This window comes from Portunus trituberculatus, chromosome 44 (genome assembly GCF_017591435.1).
Source record: "Portunus trituberculatus isolate SZX2019 chromosome 44, ASM1759143v1, whole genome shotgun sequence".
NCBI lineage: Eukaryota > Metazoa > Arthropoda > Malacostraca > Decapoda > Portunidae > Portunus > Portunus trituberculatus.
In genome coordinates, this window is record NC_059298.1 from 10,675,950 (window position 1) to 10,688,295 (window position 12,346).

Genomic DNA, 12,346 nt, shown 5'->3' on the forward strand with positions numbered 1-12,346 from the left:
GCCCGTGACACCTGCCAAACGGGAGGGAGCGGTGAATACTTCATTTTTTTACGGGTTACCTTCGTTTGATGAGAAAGAAGACTAATATTTGTGACACAGCTGGGAGTTGTCACACCTCATCACCACCACCCTTATCTCGGCGGGTGATGCATGACTGGACTAATATTGACTCTGAGCCCGTGCGTCAGTTAACTATTGATGTGACGGTCTTCGCTTGTAGTCACTGTGTGTTACGCTTTAACTGTCTGTGTGCTATGATAGACTGTGCTCTCTGTACGCACCATCATCTTTAACGAACACTTTAATAATTTTTCATTCCGTGTTTTGTGGCGTTATCATACCGCAGCGCCGCCTATCATGATGCTGCATATTGGGGTTCTTTCTATGCCTCCATCATCCGCTAAATGCTGCACCTAGATTTTCCCTGCTTGCACTCCGCGTCATGGTATTTATCTGCACTTACTGCTGAACGAGGTCGAGGACGAGGGGGCGTAAGTAGGCATTAGAGGAGAACGAGGCCAAGTGAGTGTCGATAGGTGAGGGTATGAGGGAGAGCTGTGAGGAGGGTGGTGAGATGTCCGTGGATGGTGAAGGTGTCAGTGAGTGGGGTATGAGGAAGGGGGGAATACTAGTTAAGAATGAGGGATGTTGGTTAGAGGTTTGTTGAGTGAGTGGGAGGCTGGTTGGGGGGGTGGGCTTCTCTTTGGGTGGGTGGTGAAGGTTGCTTGATAAAGGAGAGAACGGTGGGTGTTACGGAGGGAGGAGGTCAGGGATGGTTCGTACAGCTGCACGGGAGGCGAGGCGAGGCAAAACTTAGCTTGTGTAGTGATGAAAATTTGTTTGATGACCTCTTCCTTCTGGTCTTCGTTTTGATTTGTTTTATATGAAGACGTGGTTGCTTCGACTACGTTTGAGTAGGTATGTATGTTGCATTGAATTAGGTTAACTATGTATGTTTGTCCATTTGTTTCTATATATCTATCTATCTATTTATCTACCTATCCATCTATCTATTTATCTGTCTATCTGTCTATTGATCTGTAGAGAAAAAGATCAAGAGTCACTTTTACACCTTAATTTACTTGTCTGTCTTTTTTTCAAGTCTGTCATGTGTCATTTCCCTCTTTCACATTTTTTCTGATTTTTTTTCTCTCCCTTGTCATTCTTTTTTTTTTCTAATTGTTTATTTTCCTTCCTCTGGTTTTCCCTTCTTCCGGTTTCTTCTTTTTGGAAGTTGAGATTTCTATTTCCGTTTCTCTTTGTGCACCCAGTGAAAATTTACCAGCGCATTTGATTTTGGTGCGTAGGAAGCAGGTTTTGATTAACGCTTCCGCTTCCGATTTCCTGTGTCGTGATTTCGTTGCTGCTTCCTGCTTGTGCTAAAATAGATTCTTGTATTTACTCTTTAGATAAACAATAAGTCATCATAACTCTCGACAAGTTTTCTCTCTCAACTTTCTTCGTTACATTTTTTTTATGACGTTTTTTTATGTTGGCTTGCCTTTTTATGTTTTTTTTTACTCTATGTATCTTTCTCTGTCGTCAAATCTAATTGTGCTGCGTCTTCTCTACATTAGAATTATATATAAATGTCATCTCTCTCTCTCTCTCTCTCTCTCTCTCTCTCTCTCTCTCTCTCTCTCTCTCTCTCTCTCTCTCTCTCTCTCTCTCTCTCTCTCAGCCAGTTCTCACCACTCGTCCTCATTTGTCATGATCAACGCTGGTTATCCCTCCCCTCACACCCCCACCCATCAAACACCTCCCCTCCCCTACCCCTCCTTCCATCCATCCATCCCCTCCCTCACCTCCATCTTCCCCCCTTTTTAACCCGTCCCTCCATTACACCTCCGCGCCCTCGCACCCATCGCTGCTGCCCTCCCTCCCTTTCATCACTGTTTTCTTTGCTTTCTCCCCTTCAGTTTAGCGTTGGAGTGCCACTAGGGTTGTCATCGGCCGGCGTCGATTGCCCTGTGTACTGGTGGCCTACATCTACACACAGGGAAAACGCGGCCCTTCCTCTTTGATGGCCTTCTGTATACATGCGTGTTTTGCTTGTGTATAGTTTGAGTTTTGTGCATTGTTGGGGAGGGTTAGAGAGAGAGAGAGAGAGAGAGAGAGAGAGAGAGAGAGAGAGAGAGAGAGAGAGAGAGAGAGAGAAGCAAAGGTACAGGATGAAAGCAAGAGAGGGGGAAAACACAAGTCATGGAAGGTAAAAGCGTTATTGTTATTACTGCTGCTGCTTCTGTTAACGGAACGCAAAGAAACTTGAAGGAAGAACAACCAGCAGCAGATCTCTTGGCCCTTACATCGGTATTTATTTTTTTCCTCTCCAGCTGCACGTTATTCTTAAGCTAAATTTGTGTGTACCTACTTGTAATCTGTGTATAAACTGAGCTCGCTAGTGTCGCAGGGTACTTTGTGCAGTGTGTGTGTGTGTGGGGGTAGGGGGGGGAGAGGACAGGCGGGCAGGTAGCATGCCGTACTTAAGTTGATAAAGAGGGGTTGGGGGTGGGAGGGGAATCAGCGGTCAAGGGAAGGGGGTAGGGTCAAGAGGGAGGGAAGGAAGGGGGTGAGAGTTAAGAGTAGGAGATCTAAAGTGAGCTTCATTAAGTGGGTGAAGGTTGCGTTGCGTTGCGCTATGCAGGTCGTGCCGGCATTGTGCTTTTTTTTTCTTTGTTTTTATAGTGTGATTTAAATAAGTATATGTTATCCAATGCGGTCAGTTTTTTTTTTTTTCTTGAGTTGGTGATTTTATGAATTATTTGAGGTGCGTGTAATGGTTTGTATACCATTATAACTTCCTGCTGTGATAATTGGATTCTCGTCGTTGAGACAACTTTTCATTTCAAAACTTGAATTTTCTCAGCCTTGTTGCAGGGAATACTAACAAAGGAATTTACCTTTTAAGAACAATCGGTATTGAATATCATGGGAAGTAAATACAAATTAAACGATTCTCTTGACAGATAAGGTCAAATTCATTATAGGTGTCAGAATGTTAGAACTGTGTTGTTTTATATATCAAGCAAAAACTATCGTAACAAGTTTATTTAGCACAAAGCAAGGAAGCAAGTGGTGGTGGACTGTGAGGCCGAGGGTGTCCTAAAGACGTGTCGTCGAATAGATTTAACACTGTAGAGAGTCATCATGAGCTCTCAGCGTCAATGAAAAGTGGAAATTAATTCAAATATTCTAATGAAATTTGCTGTTAACAATTTTGATTAACAAGCTTGTGCTGCAGTCACTGGTGTCTAATACCAAGCAATAATAATCATACCCTGTGCCATAGCCAGTCCCGAAGGAAGGAACCCAACACCACAAGTGCCATTAATAGATTAGTTAGAGATGGATGTTATTATTATTATTATTATTATTATTATTATTATTATTATTATTATTATTATTATTATTATTACTACTACTACTACTACTACTACTACTACTACTACTACTACTACTACTACTACTACTACTACTACTAGTACTACTACTACTACTACACTACTAGTATTGTTATCATTATTATTATTATTATTATTATTATTATTATTATTATTATTATTTTCATAATTATTAATTTCATTACTTTTATCATTATACCAGACGTGTATGTTGTGTGTAAGTTGCAACAGTCATGTTCGTCATGTTCAGTACAGGAAGCAATGGTACTTTATAAGATTTCAATCTAAAACAAAATATGATTTTACCGCCTCATGCAGAGAATAATGCTGTCGTGAATGTATTGTAAATAAGTCTGCATTTTCGTTAAGAACATAAGAAATTTAATGAAGGTGCAAGAGGCCGTTAGACCTACCCGTGGCAGTTGCTGTTTGTTCTTTACGTGTTTTATATTCGTAGGTGGTGTCGTAATGTTAGTTGTGGGGCTGTGAAGGAGCAGCACTGGACCACAGGGATCTGGTGCTGCCCATGAGGTTTGTGACTCCAGAGTTTTTGTGTGGCACTGCGCGGCGTGACGTCCGTTTCCGCTTGTTTAGCGGGCAGGAGGTCGAGTGGCTGGCTGGTCTCCACTCTTGGGTTGATCGTCCAGCGTGTCACGCGAGCAACTCACAGCATTACATCCGGCCGGTAATGGTCCCTCGTGGAGCCACTCGTTTCTTGTGGTGGTGGAAGTATTTTTCTGTTGCCATATAATCCCCCGTCCCTCACTGCCCCTCCCTCCTCTTGTCATCCGCCCCTCCTCTGAACCAGCAGCTGCTCTCCCCGTTTTTGCCTGCCGTCCTGCTCTCACGGCCCCCGGGGCTTGCCGTTTCTCATCCTGTAGTGTCACGTTTACAGGGTTGCGTTCACCAAGATAACTCTTAACTCGTTCAATTTCCTCTTGTCGCCTTCATTGCCTTTGCAGTCTCGGATTACCAGTACGCGTTGTCTAAAGATCGTCCTTCACAACTTCAATAGTATATGAGGTGGTAGTAGACTTTATATTTGACATCATTATGCCAGGTGAAAATTTTCATAACTGGCAATTTTGTCAACTCCCTTACGTGTTGTCATTCCCCAAATAGTGACGGCGCCTGCTTATGTCTGGCGCTCCTTGGTGTTTGGTTACGTGCCTCAGTCTCTTTTTCTTTAACTGTTGGTGATGCCAGTGTGTGAGGGGAGCCACCGCTACACCGCCACACACCACATACAGACATTTGGTTCGGAGTCGTGTGGTGACGGTATGCTATGGAAAATGGAGTGTTCAGGTTAATATTACCATAAACTCAAATTATTTCATGCCATGCGGTATATTCCCTTTTATGCCTTTAGGTAAAAGCATGGCTGGAATAAATTTCATGCTCCTGTTTTTGTTTTCATTAGTTCTTGAGGGCGCGAGTCACTAAGGGCCACTCATGAGTCCGGGCATTCGAGTGCTCTAGTGAAATATAGAACGTGGGGTTACTATGCTTATGTAATGCAAGGACACTGAGCGGCGACCCTTTACACGCCTTGCTTCGCTAGTCCTCATCAACAGGCTGGGGCGAGGATGTGATAAAGAATGGGGCGATGTAAGATATGAGAGAGAGAGAGAGAGAGAGAGAGAGAGAGAGAGAGAGAGAGAGAGTTGGTAATGGTGATGTAGGGACCCATTAGAGAGCGAAATGATGACTCGTAGGTTTGGGAGGAATGATCAAGAGGCGTGGTGGAGAGACGTGGGGAAAGCCCTAGGGTATGGGAGCGCAGAAGGGAGAGTTGAAGCAGTGGGGCGCTCTGTTCCTCCATCATGCAGTAATTTGCATCAATGTGAGGAGACATATTGTGTTCTGTGTCGGGTATCTCTTGTGTTGCCTTGTGTTGCGAAGACTATACTTTAGTCTCGTGGTGCTGGTTACAAACGATGATTATTGCACGAAGGTCTGTAATTCAGTAATGCAGTTCGGGCGATACTGTATTAGTCTGCAAAGAAAAACAACAATGTGGAAGGGAGCGAAATTTCTACTGTGTCGTTTAGGCGTCGTGAGTCAGTGCACATGATAGTCTGCGGTTTATTTAGTGTGTCGCTGATGACGTGGATGACTGGGAGGAGTAGTTTGTGGTTGGGGTGATGTGGAGTGTAGGGCGTGACTGGAGGAGCGAGGGTGGGGACGAGGGCGAGGCTTATCAAGGTCGTGGTAGTGGAGGAGGGCGGCTGGCTTTGCGTCCTTGGATGGAGCTGGGTGTTGGAGGCAGGGCGCGGCGGTGCTTGATGAGGAAGAAGGCGCAGGTGGTGGGGTGTTGAAGGAGTGGACCAAAAATTAAGTTTATGTGATGAAGGTGGTGGTGGAATCGAGTGAGATGATTGGAGGGATAGATTAGGAGTGACTCGGAGAAGGTTGCGGTGTGCATTCGTGCTGTGGTGGTGTTTGTGGTGGTGGTGTTAGGGTGATGACGGTAATGATGAAATTTGAAATGGATGTGGGACAATAAAGATAAAGGGTTAGGAAAATATGGATGAAATGTGAAATATTATAACTTTATAGGATAAAAGGTCACACACAGTTGTCCTTCCTCACACACTCTCTCCCATGTCCTCGCCACGCCTTTCTTTCCTCTTCAGATCACTTGCAGCTCTCTTCACTTCTCCTCCATCTGCTGCTACCGTTCTCCCCTCACGCCACATCTTGCCCCTCACTCCTGCTTGCCTTTTTACAGACGTTCAAAAGTCCCTTGCACTAGTGAAAAGGTGTCCTCCTCTGCCACGCATTTAACATTGCCATAACTTCCCAAGCAGTAAAACTTCCCTCTTCTTCGGTATTTGCCGCAGACTACAGCAACATTTTAACTTTTAATTTAATCATTCAAATTGATTAACTTTTAATTAATTTGAATGAGGATGTAAACTAAAGGAATAATGGGCAGCCCTCCAGACTCCATCCTTTCTTTTCAATCGCAAATTGCAAGAAAAATAGGCTAATATTTTCTCGCTTGCCCGATTGTGATTAATGCCCCAAGGATCGCTTCGCATCGGCACTCATGAGGGCGATGAAAGACTGGTGCTTGTGCAAGTTCTTTTGAGCGATGTGAGCTGCGTTACTGACTCATTAGAGAGAGAGAGAGAGAGAGAGAGAGAGAGAGAGAGAGAGAGAGAGAGAGAGCAGGCATGTCATAAGTAAACCAAAACAAATAGACAAGCAATTCTACAAACAAGTTTAGAAGCATGTTTGCATGACAGTTAGCGTGAGAATATCATGCGTAACAGTTAATGAGTCGCATCTGATAGTGCGCAAATTTATTCTGAAGTGTGAGAAGAGCGAGGAGGAAGAAGCTAGAAATCAAATAGGTACAATCATGTGCTATATATAACTGCACTGTTTATCTTCTAATACATTAGGCATATTGTGGTGTCTTCGTTAGCTGCCACATTCTGGATCTTCGACAAACGAAATGCGCAATGTTCATTTTGATTCTTACAGAGATGGAATACCACAGCCAGCAATACTAGGAACCTTCACCCTTTTAATGTCAGGGGAAAAGATTGGACCGGAGAGAGAGACAGAGGAAGTTTTAGATGAGATGAGGAGATGGGTGGGTAGGGTGCCCCGGGGGGTAGAAAAGGGAAGAGGGAAAGGAAGGGCGAGGAAGAGAAGGGCGACTGACAACAACGAGTGTGTTGACGGATGCTCGGGATGTAAAGCCAAACCCTGAATCCTGCTCAACAAAAAACGTTTAAAGCTTTACTTTCAGCGGCGGGTGAATCAACTCTGTATCGCAGCGCCTGGCGGGTGGAGTGTTGTCTGGGTTTTTCTGTTAGTGTTATGTCTGTCAATCTCGCGCGTTCGTCTCCCCTCACAAGCCTCGCCTCATGCAGCTGCTACTTGTCTGCAACTCTGCTTTGTCCTCCCTGCAGCTGCGGTGTCGTCCCTTTCGTGTGCGCCGCGGCTACCATTCCTTGCGCTATAGGAGGGATATGCTGTTTGTATCATTGGCTGAACTTTTCGAAATGTTGGAAGGGATGAATCTTTCTTAGGTTAAACTTCCTCAACTTGTGAATTACTCACGCCGCTCAGGGATTTATCTTAAGGATGAATAAGTTTCTGTGAGAAGTACAAAGTTTGGTGGGAAGTTAGCCGATGCAGTCCCCAGATCACGGCGTAACTCCTGCAGCATCTTTTTAAACCGATTGAAGCTAATAATGCGAAGTTTGAGGCTAAATTTATCACGAGGCGGGGTGTAATTCACAGACATTATTCAAGGCTGCCATGTGTTGCCTGAGTTAGCCGCAGCAGAAAGTCACTGCATGGACTCTTGGTGCGTCTGTAAACAATTTGCGTTTATTTAGGTGCTTATTGGTGTACGTTTCATTTTTTATCTTCTTTGTTGATCTCTTTGTTATTTTAGGTGTGCGTAAATTTTGTATATTTTTTTAAATTTTCCCCAGTGTGCTGATGAAAAATCTGAGAACACTGGCTAGATTATATATCAAATAGAATGTAGGCTCAGTAAAGATTAAATGTAGTGAGCAGGAGCACCACACTTTTACCTTATTTACGATGCATTAAATTGTCGGGGGAGGAAATGCAATAAACGCAGGAACACGGCACATCAGATCAGCTGGGATGGGGTGCTGAGTGCCTGGCGAGGCGCGACGAGCACTTCCCCCGCCCTTTTACAGTGCTACCCGACATTTTGTTTGCGTTCTTTTCCTCTCTCTCTCTCTCTCTCTCTCTCTCTCTCTCTCTCTCTCTCGTCCGTTCATTTCCTCTTTTTATTGTTTGTCACCCGTCATGTCACTTTGTCACGCCTTATCCTCTCGTGTCTCATCGTCCCAGTGTTGTCAGGCGGTGGAACATCCATCAGCAACCCATGACCGTCTCCCGCGCCCTCCATGCTCTGCGGCTCACTGTGTACTTAGGCGATAGAATGAACTTGGGGCTCTCTCTCTCTATTTGTACTTTACTCGTCCTGTCTTTGCCTCCCACAGTTCTCGCCACTCGTCTCTCTGTCACGCATTCCTGCTCTTCACAAATGCACGGTCGTCTTGTTTACTCATCACATGAAACTATCACGCCCAGTTTTATGGGGTTACGCAGATCAGTTACGTGTTTTATATGTGCACAAAGTTGCTTGGCATGCACACGTGTTATGCATGTTGTATTTCTTACTCTTATCGCCATGATACTGCCACAGTACTTGACGAACAATACGTTCAGTAGATCAAGTGTGAACGCCCCCCCCCCTCGTCTCTCTCTCTCTCTCTCTCTCTCTCTCTCTCTCACACACACACACACGCACACACACACGCACACACACACACACACACAGCTCCCATTGACCCTGCACAGGCAGCCGTTGTAATGTTGAGTAATCTTTTATATTTATGATATTTTATTTCATCTATTTATTTATTTTTTTTTTGCGGACAGGGGAGGGAGGTGGAGGGGCAGTATGGTTTTGCAGTATACCATATACATGCAGGCATGCAAGCTGAAATCCTTTTGTGGAGTATAGCATGTCTGGTAAAGAGAAAGTAATGTTGAGCGAAGTCATAAGCCTGAGGAGCATGTCGCGGTACTGATGTAGAGTTTATAGGTGTCGGTGAGTAGAAGGACTGAGAATGGAGGGCAGAGCGTCCTGCATGTGGTGTACATTGGGTGAGCTGGGCTGGCCTCGACCCTGGCTGGGGGAAAACGGCTTCTCATCTCACGGAGCATCCAAGGTTAATATGAGAGCAAAATCCTCGGCGTTGTGCACTAGCGTCTTTGCAGTGTTGCCACATGATGTGCGTGCCGTGAAAGCTAAAGTATTTTTACCGTTGGCATGGTTCTCGTGACCGGGTGAGCGGCAACAGTGTGTTACGCCCACTGCCGCTGGCGGGAGGTAGGCAACCCGCGTCTCTCCGCTCACTGACACCTGACCTACGCCATCTGGAGACCACGAGGGTGGCTGGGCGGCGCACACTGTAGTGGTGATGATTGAACGAAGATGGTTCCGTAACTCACACTTTAAATAACATTGTTAGAAAATTCGGTAAGTCCAGGTAATGGTGGCTACCGCTGCCCGTGTCTAGGACAGCTTTGTGGGCGCCGCCCGCTCATGCCTCACCTGGCCCGGTGCACAGCGGCTGGGGGTGGTAAGGTGACCAGCATGAGTAGCGGCTGATGACTGCTGCTGCTGCCTCTTCTGCCTGTATATTGCTTCTTAATGATGCAGATTAAGGCTTTTTATTTTGTATTTTGCCTGCATTACCTTATCGGCTGTCGAAAGAAGACATTTGTATAAGAAAACTGTCAGTACGTATGCATCATCTATAGATAAATAGGAAGCAGGGCTGTCAGGCTGTTTCTGTCACCTCGGGACACTCACACGCTGCTCGCTGAGTTGTATCTAGCATGCTTGACGAGTCTGTTGGAAACAAATTAATTTAATGAAAACAAATGTGTATGGGGAGAAGCCCCAGCACTGGTGTAACAAAGTCAGATAAAAGAAGATACAAAAGAACCATAAATGAAAAGCAGACATTGTCTGGGAAAGAGAACAAGGGAGGAGTAAACTACTCAGAAGCTTTGGTTCTCCTCGGGGCGACACAGGCGACTGCCACCTTCTCAGCAGCCCGGGGCAGCTAAGGCAGCGTGGGGGAAACCGTCCTGCTGCTCACCTGCTTCTCCCCGCGGCGCTTTAGGATGGGAGTGGCGGACGGGCAATAAGCGAGTATGCATTTCTTTATATATGCCTGTAGTTTCGTTCCTTCTTTATTTTTCCCTCCACAGCGTGGTTAATGAGATTAGTTATATTTTTCAACTTGCTGAGCCATCTACAAATAAAGAAAAATTTTCTTAATATTGGTTTTAAGTATTTTTATTAAATTATCTCGCAAAGGAGAGTTCGTTGTAAGATTAGAATGGATTTCCCTCTCATTTGAATTTCTTTCTTTGATGCGAGTCGAAGCAGCTAATTAATGACGTTTTCTCTAATTTCCCAGATCGGGCGAGGCGGCTCCACACAATCGGTAAGTACTCGCGTCTGTCTGCTTGTCCGTCTGTGTCTGTGTAAATAAAAAATACAATCACTATTTTTGTTAACCGTGTTATTTCGTGAGAAGCCTCGTGTCATGTTACTGCCCTGTTATGGGAAATATGACAAATGGAGGTGATCAATGCAGCCTGGGACACGTCACCACAGCTGTGCTTTCCTCTGTGTGCTTGTAGTCTGCCAAGTACTGGGCATGACTGGTTTGCGTTGCTGTGAAGGACAGGGTCATTTCTTGCTCTTGTGAACCTGATGTGCTCAGTAGGACATAAGCCTTAAGGAACTGCAGAAGTTGTTTAATTAAAGAAATTTATATGAACTTGGAAAGGGATGAGTTGGCGAGTAGCTGCGCCGTGTGTGAACAAAGAAACAGGAGCTGCTCGGGGCCACCCACGCAAGGCATCACGGATGAAAATAACCCCGGAGCGTCGTGGTCACCTGACGTACCGCCGCTTACATCTCACCTTACTCGCCTGCCTACCTTTATATGTTAAGACTTATGGTCCTAGTGGCCTATATGGCCATGCTTCACCCACCTTGTTGGCGTGTGCAGCGGTGCCACTTGAGGGGTGTGGGTGTGGCGATCAAGGAGCCACTGCACCGTTGGCAGATGGTGCTGCCTGACGCCACGAACGAAAAGGTAAACTGATTTCACCAGTGCATCAAAACTTTCCTCAGAAGTGGAATAGCTGGTGCCAATGATATGTTTAACTTTTAGTGTCAATCTTAGTAAGCTTGTGATTAATTAAACAATTAATTGCTTGATGTTTTATATTACTGGATCAGTAACGAAAGGTGTTACTTTTTCGGCTGGCGTCACATAGAAAAACTGTACGGGGAGAGAGAGAGTGTCACCACGGGAAAACCCACCAACTCAGGAAAGTGAGCGCGGAGAGTAGGTAGTTATAGCAATGTTTACAAGCATTAGGTCAGCCGAGCCAAGGAAGTTCAATATTTCTTTGATAAGCCGAAAGCAACTGCACTGAAAAAGAAAATAAATTTAGAGAAGGAAATTTGTTGTAAGTTCACATAAACTTGAATCGTAGGCCTGCAATAATAAGCATTTACTTTATTTACGTAAAGTGCTACCAAGGAAACTGCCTTTATTCACAATATCCACGACGAAGTATTACAGTAAGATTTTAGAGCTAACAGAACATACGTCGACTTTTAGAAATGTTTTGATAAGTTTAAACGTAATGCGTAAGGAAAATCGTGTTTTTTTCCCCCCCTATAAATCCTAGGAATGTTCAGATAATTTTTCGCGTCTTATATTTTCAATAGTTCCTTTGTTTTCTTTGAGCTGTAATTCGATTAGTCTGGCAAGAGATAAATAAGAGCAGTTGTAGTCAGCGATCACAAGATAATAACAGTAATGCCACTGAAGCAAGTCTGGCTTATTACCCGATACCGGAGAGTGCGTGACAAGTCATGAAGGAGAGGGAGACCATAAGGAGTGAGGTCCCGCGTCTTGCTTGGTTTTGGTAGCCGGGGAGTAAGGCAGGCGTAGCTCAAGATTCTCAAAGCCTCTGTCGACATGCAAGGCTTTGGTGCTCTTCTCACTGTCAACTTCTGGAAGCACCAAGGCTCTCGCTGTCTAGTGGTGCTCCTCGCCGCCTCACGCTATGCATCCCAACACTATCTTCTATCTGGCCCCAACTGTTGCCTACATTTTATTTCTCCCTCTTGGCAGTTGCTCCCTTGCTCCTACTATAAAGTCCGTGCGTTGCCCTTGCCTTCCTGCTCTTTACGCTCCCTTACGCTACCCTTTGCTACTCCACAGTTTATCTCCGCGTCAGTCCTACAGCCAGTCTCAGCCAGGCGTGTAGTATAAGTGATGGACGAAAGGAAACACAATTATGCTTGTTTTAAAGGGATCAATTTAAGTTTTATTAGCTTC

General features: G+C 45.0%; 1 protein-coding gene across 9 annotated transcripts in view; it reads left to right on the forward strand.

Annotated features, from left to right (window-relative positions):
• Positions 1–12,346, forward strand: part of LOC123519071 (CD151 antigen-like) — a 202,982-nt gene that overhangs the window by 18,898 nt on the left and 171,738 nt on the right. For 7 of the 9 annotated variants that reach the window (XM_045280248.1, XM_045280249.1, XM_045280254.1 and 4 more), the window contains exon 2: positions 10,400–10,426. The exons of the other annotated variants lie outside the window; for them this stretch is intronic. The gene's annotated coding sequence lies outside the window, so the exon portion shown is untranslated. The remainder of the gene's footprint in view (positions 1–10,399; positions 10,427–12,346) is intronic. 9 annotated transcript variants of the gene reach the window in all.